The sequence below is a fragment of the Telopea speciosissima genome, unplaced genomic scaffold (genome assembly GCF_018873765.1).
Source record: "Telopea speciosissima isolate NSW1024214 ecotype Mountain lineage unplaced genomic scaffold, Tspe_v1 Tspe_v1.0944, whole genome shotgun sequence".
NCBI classification, from domain to species: Eukaryota; Viridiplantae; Streptophyta; class Magnoliopsida; order Proteales; family Proteaceae; genus Telopea; species Telopea speciosissima.
The window spans coordinates 26-8,976 of NW_025318280.1; the positions used below are offsets into that span (position 1 = coordinate 26).

The 8,951-nt window shown below is 39.4% G+C and overlaps 1 pseudogene; it reads right to left on the reverse strand.

The window, feature by feature from the left end:
* Positions 1–1,503: 1,503 nt before the first annotated feature.
* On the reverse strand, positions 1,504–7,822 carry LOC122648390 (annotated as a pseudogene).
* Positions 7,823–8,951: the final 1,129 nt, after the last annotated feature.

Consider the following 8,951-nt stretch of genomic DNA (forward strand, 5'->3'; position numbering starts at 1 on the left):
GAGAGTTTCTTTAAGAAAACGAGAGCTTCATCTTACATAGATATAGTCGTGTAGAGCCCAAAATAAAGACATTGATTCATATATAAATAAGGAGGCAGCTTTAAGAGTTCATGATTTCCATTTCAAATTCAACTCATATAGTGATGACTTAAAGAGCCACAAAAGGCGATCACTTAAAAGTAAACAATGTAATACTATTAAAAGTTAAAATTTCCCCTCTTCTCACACACATAATGGTTTCGTTTGGTTGCAAGTGGAATTAAAAGGAAGGGAATTGAAGGGAAATTTTCATATTTAGAGATGAAAGTTTTGTAATTATCACTCAAATGACTATATCACTAAGTCCAAATTATACCATATTTGGTTATTAAATTCCACTTAACTTTGCATTCAATTCCCAACGGAATAAAAATTACATGTAAAATATATCATCATTAAATATGATAAGACATTTAAGAAGTATATATACAATCACATAGGTAATGATTACAAAAGTTTCTTGTTTTAGGTTTGAAAATTTTCACTTCCTTTCCTTTTAATTTCTCTTGCAAACAAACATAGCAACCAAAAAAAGAAAAGATAACAAAGTCGAGGCAGCTTAAAAACAGGAACTGAACGTGATCAAAGATGAGAGTGAAAGATCTCCCATGATTCTAGAGATTCATTTGTAGTTCGTAATGGGGCTGTAACTGAACCCAATTCACATAAATCGTTTGCCGGTGGGAATAAGTTCAACAACTCACTCAGATTTTATTCATAACTTAAAATAAAGCTCCTCACAGAGGACCTAAGATATGCAAGATGGTGGAACAATCCATTCCAATCCTACTACAGTGCAAACCATACTTGGCCAACTTAACTTATGACTATATCTAATCTCCACATTATGTAAAGTCTTGAGAAGGTCCTTACAATCTAACACCAAATGTTGTGCCCAAAAAAAAAAATGTCTAACACCAAATGGCGAGCTCTCCAATAAGGATTCTCACATTTGGATTAACAACGGCATACACAACTAAAGTCCCACTAAATACGAGATCAGTCAACTATCTGTAGAGGTTCTCTTTGTTTCGGCGTAAAATTTTACTTGAAAATTTTCCAGTTCCAAAAATTTGACTTCAAAAATTTTATATGTACAGAAAATTTTCAATGCTTTTTTTTTTTTTTTTTTTAATTTAATGGAAACAACCATTGGAAAATTTTTCAATTTGTAAAATTTTACATTTACGAAGTATAGTTCACCATTTAAAAAAATTCAGATAAAATTTTACACCGAAACAAACGGAGCCAGAGTTTCAAATCTCACAACAAAAATTTACCCTAATTGCACCAAAAATAAAACTCATATTATTTCTAGGGAAAAAGATCTCTACTTAGTTGCATGGTTTCTACACAAACGTCTAGGCCAATGGATGAGCAATCTTCCATAACACAGCTGGCCTAAGCCCAACAAAAAGCTAAAATATAAAGTAATTTACAATTAACTAACATAACACAGCTAAGTCAAGCTCTAATTAAGGTGTGGTTAAGGTGTGGTGGAGTCAATCTTGGTCGCGGAAGCACCATTAGGGGCATGGCTCTTTGCAAGGTCAGCCCATACGCCTCTTCCATGCTCAGCTTCTCCGGCATTTGTCCCTCCGGAAGGATCCAATCAAATGCATGGACCAAGGTTGCAGTCAAGAGCTGCACCATCCACAACCCAAGGCTCATCCCTGCACATATCCTACGACCTGCTCCAAAAGGTATAGCCTCAAAATCATTGCCTTTAACATCAATGTGGGCTTGTTCACTACCAGGGAGAAACCTCTCGGGCCGAAACTCCAGTGGTTGGGGCCAAATTGCCGGGTCACGGGCAATGGCCCATACATTGACAAGAAGGGTGGAATTCTTTGGAATGTAGTAGACGTTTATCTCGCAGCTTTCGGTGGCCATTCTTGGGAGTGACAGTGGTGTTGATGGGTGGAGACGGAATGTTTCCTTGATGATTGCTTGAAGGTATGTGAGTTGGGGTAGATCCGACTCCGTCACAAGCCGGTCCTTTCCGACGACGGAGTCCAGTTCTTGTTGGGCTTGGGCCAGCATGTTCGGGTGCCGAATGAGTTCCGTCAAGGCCCACTCTACCGTGCTTGATGATGTATCAGTTCCTGCTGTGAATAAGTCCTACCATCACAGTTAAAGCGAGAAGAATTAAGTTAGGGTGATTTAGAATGACATCTATATAGGTGTCTTTAGAACTTGACAACTTGTCTTAATTTCAAAAGTTCTTTAAAATAGGGATATAAAAAGATTTTTAACAAATAATTTGATAGTGACATACTATTATGTCACTATCAAAAAATGTGAGACATAATTTTCGAGTACACATAAAATGACATTATTACCCCATTGAAAAAAATTATATATTATACAAAAAAAAGGACCAAGTTTCCCTCCACCCACGCCCATTCACTGCAAGGCAGAAGAAGACAGGAAAGGGTATCGGGAGGGTATTTTAGAACATACAAAAATCTTAGAAAGGGTTTGTGAACCGTAGAATGGTGGGTGAATTGTCCTCTATGGGTGGAGGGTAACTTAGTCCTCTATGAAAATAAGGTAACAATTTATTTGACACCTTGAAGGATGTCAATAAGAAAATCCCATTTAAGTTAGGATCTTGATCGATGTTGCAGCTTATAAGAGTGGTAAGTGGTAACATGGATTCAATTAGGTGCATTGTTAAAGGTGTAATAGTATATAGACCCGGAAAATTATCCTTTCAAGTTCTCTGCCTAGTACAGTTCCTTAGTGCCTCTAATAAAGAGGGGTGAACCCCACCCAGGCAGTGTGTTCGAGCAAGGGGTAAGGTGATCATTTCCACCCCTATGAGAGGAACCAGACGAATTGTACCAAACAGAACCTGAGAGGATAAAGATCCACATAGACCCCCCTACTTGGAGCCACTACTTTGACAACTTTATGAAGGGGGGAGGGGGGGACTAACTGGTGTCTTACAGTACCATTTATTGATAGCATATTTCACATCTTTAGGTCTATTGTGTCAACATCAAATTGGGGCGCTTCAATAAATAATCAATCAACATGTGACACTTCATATGTGCATTAATAATCAATATCAAGTCTATATTTTTATTCAGGCCATAGTCCTTTATATATAGCTTAATAAAATAAAAAATTTAAGGGGTAATTGGGGCGCCTGTTCCATCCCCTTGCACTATGAACGACACGTTTAGCATTGACACCCCTAAAGAAACCCGAATAAATGTGACAAGGGCCTAGTTTTTACTTGATGATGCTTCATTCTTTTGATTTATGCTCAGTATTTTGTAGGGGTGTCAAATGGTCGGGCTACGTCAAGCCTATCCAGGCCTCACGGTGCTTAAAGCCTACACCAGTGACAGCCGGTTTATATAATCAGCCTGGCCCTGAACAGGCCACGTCGAGCTCAAGCTATAATTGGACCTTAAATGGTGCAGAACCAGGCTAGGTTGGGCTGTAACCGGGAGGGCTAGGTCAGGCCTTGAATCGATTGGTCTGATCAGGTGCACGACAGGTTAGGACCCCACACCAGGACAGTCCATTACTCAACATAACGGGCTTGAACCCAACACATTTAGTAAACGAACGGGCCTGGCAAGGCTTTAGTCGGCTTGATCGGGTATACTGGGCCGGGCTTGGAATTGACACCCCTATAGTAGTATTTTGTGGGTTTACGCTAAAAAATAAGAGAACCATGTAGCAATTTTATGCGCATATGTATGTGTGTGTGTGGGGGGATCAAGATCGTCCACGGCCTGCTGCCCGTAGCAGTCATAGCAGCGCACTAATGAGGCACGGTGCAATGACCGCCTTACCCCTGCTCGGGCAAGGCCTTAATCTCTGTGTCTGTGAGCTTCGCACCTTCCCCGTCCGCATGGTCCTTCAGCGCTATAAGTATACTCAATAGATCGGTATGCTGCTCAAGCCCATCGTCTCTACCTCCAGCGAATTCATGTTCAGCGACGATACGGTTCAAGAACGAATCAAATCTCGCGTGCAACTTCTTCATCTTACCCGCCACCCCTTGTAAATCTAACCATTCCAAAGCTGGAATAAAATCTCCAATATTGAATACTCCGGCAAGCACCATCAGCTCCACTACCATCTCTTTGAACTCCTGTGACTTCGGGTTCTCAACACCATGACCTTCCCCGAACACTCTCCACCCAATCATCACTCTTGAAAGCACATTTGTGGTGCACACGTTTAGCAACTGTCCAACAATCACCGGCGCCGCCGCATGTCCTGCTCTTGCGAGGGCGCGTGTTAGTACCGTCGCCTCCTCCTGCACACACCCAAAAAAAAAAAAAGGCATTTCCGTTGCTGTTGCCGTTACCGGAGGAGAAAGGGTCCCGCAAAGGAATATATTGGATTTTTTTTTGACATTTTTCGTTTTCTGGTACAGGTTTAATGACTAATTATGAGTAGAGCCCGCAGGTGGCTAGACCTCACTCTGCCTACCTACCCACTCTCATAAGGCCTTAAGGCCTTTGTCCTTTTCACCAAAAAAATGCGTTTGTCCATTTCTAGATTTTTTTCTTTTTGGGAACAGGTGGTATCCCCCTCGTGAATGGATCATCTCCCCATGTTCACTAGAGAGTTTTCTTTCAAACGGGTGATCCTAAGGAGGAAGGTGGAGTCGAACACTAGAATTCAAGACCTTCGGTTTCCTTCGGCCTAAAGTTTTACAAGAAAAAACCCTCAATGCAGCTGCCTATAGCGACTTGTGCGGTGCAAGCTGGGATGTGCACGCAATGCTCGTCTTACCCCTAGTTGGACAAAGATGTTTGGATAGGAGTAAAATAGTCTTTACATACATGGCCCAGTCTACGCCGCATAAGCCGCTATGGGCAACGCACCATAGAGGACGTGAAACTCTTGATTATCTGACAAGCTTACCAACCAACGTGGCCTCAACATGTTCAGGGAATCATAAATATAGGGAGTCTCGTGTCTATGAAAAGAAGAGTTTTACCAACAAAAAAAAACTATAAAAAGGAGAAAAAATAGTCTTGTGAGCGTCAAAGATGTAAGCCACGTGGCTCGGATTGCAGTTATCCTGGTACATTCTTTGAATTTAAATCATCTTCAAAAGTTCGGACAAAAACTGGTTGTTGCCCCAATTGTAGGCACCCATTTGGAATCCAAAAGGATATTATAGAAAATACAGAAACCTAGGTATTTGTGAATCCAAAGGGGAAAGGGATTATTTCAAGTTTGTGTCTCCGATTGGGGGTAGCAGGAGCATGGCTGCAACCCGGGTAGCAGCCAAATTTTTTTTTAATTCAATTCTCCAATGATGCAGAATGGTGCAGTTCAGGGTGGAGATGTCAATAATTGGCAGGCACCAATCCGAGCTCATTAACCCAGTATTTTTGCTTTTTTCCTTTAAATTCGGCACTATTAGATGTTGCGCTTAACAGGTGTCGACCTTTCAGACCTTTCCATCCTGAACTACACTGCATTGCATCATTGAGGAATTGGAGAGGATTTTTTCCCACACTGTTTAACCTACACTTGGCCTAATGGGTACGATAATCTCTTCAAAAGAACGCTGCCCAATTATGTGGTTAACATGCTTCTTGTACTTAAACACAAAAAAGGATAAAATGACCACCTCACCCCTAAAAGCCCAAAATATTATCCCAATTGATGATTCGAAATGTTTTCCCATTAAACCACGCACTAGTGCAAGAACCACATTTTTTTTTTTGGTAGAGAGTGCAGGAACCACACATGACACACCTCAACAGAAAACACGTTCTTTTCCGCATTTCAAAAGTTTTTATTTACAAAATACTCTAAATATTCTGTAATAATGTTGTTTGGAAAATATGGAAAAACAAATATACATAAGGAAAGAAAAACACATAATCAATCATTACTTTCCTCGTGATTTTTATTTTAGGGGAAATTTCTTAGATCCATTAGATAAGAACGAAAATTACAAAATAAGTAGGTTTCAAATTAGTTTTACATCCACTACTTACCATTTCAAAAAAATTTACTTAATCCACAAAATTGTTTAGTACTCATGCCATGCAAGGAAAAAATAAAAACAAACTTCCAAAATTACCCCAACCTTTTTTATCTAAAATAAAAAAACTGGTTTAAAAAGTTTGCAAAGTGTCTTTTTCACGTTTCATCCAATGATTTTTGTAAAGATATTCTAAAAAATAATAATATAATAATTGAAATTAAGCTTCTTTCTTTCTTTTTTTTTTTGTAAAAATTAAGCTTTTCTTTTAGGACTAAGTTTCCATCTACCCATAGAAGACGGTTCACCTACCATCGTAGGGTTCACAAACCCCTCCTAGGATTTTTATATGTTTCAAAATACCCTTTCGATACCCTTTCCCGCTTTGCAGTGAATTGGGATCACATTCACCGTCGTATGGAGACATTGACCACCACATGCCCTTTGGACTTAACGTTAGAATTTTTTATTTTATTTTTTTATGATCTCGAAGTTTGGTATTCGGTTTTCTTTGTTTTTAATTCCATTCCTTTTGGACTATGACGCTATAAAATATGTTTTCCTCTTTCATTTTAAATTTTAAAATCCTCCATCACCATAATACAGTAATAGGTATTACCACTTCCCGTAATCTTCTCATTCCACTTTATCACAATCTTTGTCTTTTCTTTTGTGGAATTTACGGTTGTTTTCTTCAATGTGGTTTAAACAGTTTTTTACTTTTCAATTAGTGAGGTTAAGATAAGTTTACTTTTATTTTGGATGAGTGCTAACTAATTTTGGGGATTAAGTAAATCTTTTCAAAATAAAAAACAGTGGATGTAAAATAAATTTAAAACCTACTTATCTTATAATTTCCGTTTTTATCTAATAGATTTAAGAAATTATCCCTTTATTTTAAGGAGAAGATTTTTCACTTTTGGTAAAGATTTTAACGAGAAGATTCCTAAAAGATAGAGTGGAACTGCACCAACAAAGGACCAATGAGCCGTGCAAAAAGCATTAACAAACCCATACTAGGGCAAGCGCTCGGGCATTGTTGTGCGCCTTGTTTATGCGGAATTTGGATCCTCTACTGTCAAACTACCCGACAGGACCGTGCCGCCCAGACATGGTGCTGCGCGCAATGTCCGCCTTACCCCTACCCAAATGCCTTGCCCGAGTGGGGGCAAAGGCGGTCATTGCACGCAGTACCATGCTGGGCAGCTCGGTCCTGCCGTGCAGCTCGGCAGTAGAGGATCTGGATCCTGTGAGCAGGCAGCAGGCCGTAGAGGATCTGTATTGAAAGAAATCTACTCCCGTTCAACTATATGGAGTTATATATTGACCGAAATAGATAAAAGAGAGGAAAAATTGGCAAACCTGTCGGACATGCTGGAAATCATCCAAAGCTTTGCTGGAGAAGAGATGAACGGAACAGATCTTGCGAAGCATGCGCCATCGAGGACCGTAGGGAGCAAATACGAGGTCCTGATAGTTATAAGCTATGTGCTTTGCGCCTGAGTTTGGTGGGCGGCTAGAGAAATTGGCATCGTTAGTTTTAAGGAACTGAGCAGCGACGGAAGCCGAAGCAGCAACGATGACATTGACGGATCCCAACCGTAGATGCATAAGGGGTCCGTGAATACGAGCCAAGGCGGCAAGGGACTGGTGAGGTTTTGGGCCGAGGTGTGGAAGGTTGCCGATGATAGGCCATGGTTTGGGACCTGGAGGGAGTGGATGTGGGTATCTGTTGAACAGGCTAGTGGAGCAGTAGTAGATGATGGAAGCTAAGATTAGTGTGGAAACTACTACTGCTAGGGGTATCATCGCCTTGTGGAGATTATTGAAAAGCTGAAAGGCCAAAGGAATAAAGCTGGAAAGCACAAAGCAGAGGGTACTAATAAGTAAGATTGTGGTTACCAATGGGTATTGGGTATCCTATATATAGGCTCTTTGCACCTCATGGACTAACATTTCATGAAAATATGATAATATGTAGTTTCTGTTCAGATACTAAATCCTAAAACCTCTTAATTTTATGGCAAAAGTTTTCATGCCCGGCCGTGTATGTACGGATCTTTATCGTCTCCATTTATCTGTGTTTTTATTTCCTCTATTTCATTTCATAAGGGGTGAAAATGACCACCCTACCTCTTGCCCGAACACACTGCCCGGGGAGGGTCCACTCCTCTCTATTAGATGAAATGGAGGAAATGGAGGGGTAGATAAATGGAAACGATAATTTTTTGTGTATGTACATGACCTGCATTAAATAGATTATGTCAATCTGAAATGTCATATAAACCCTTAGCTCCCTTATTTGATGGAGTTGACAGGGAAATCTCCCGTGTACGAATACCTTCCCCAATTTATGAGGTATAATCTGATACTGATTCGTAACAATGCATCACTTTATTTGTTTTTAGTCATGATACTTAGGGGTAATTTATGTTGAATTCAGATCTTCCTCCGTGGGTGACCACCCCAATCCATCTCACACCATCCATGAGGTATGGTTCTCATACTCTATGAATGGAAAGTAAAAAGTATTGGTCGAATACTATATTTTTCAGAAAATACATTTTTATTCTACTTTATGAAAGATACTTCTCTTGAAAGTAAAATTTCCTTAGTGTCAAGTACATTGTATAAATTTTTTTGGATATGTGAATAATTTTAATGTTTTAGTCATGCAATTGTTTGACTGAATTGAAAATTTTTACAAAGCCTATACTTAGGAAAATAAGTGAGCATGAAATCAAGAGATAGATTTTTAAAAAAATCAGAATAGAACATGCCATAAGATTGAGATGTGCTATATAGTTTTTTTTTTAATTTTAAAAATTAGGAATTTAGGATTGGCCATGTAAACTTCGATATATCTATTTGCCTCTGTTTTCAATTCATGGTATTTATGTATTTTAATTACTGATCAGAAGGGGACCTATCGGTATTG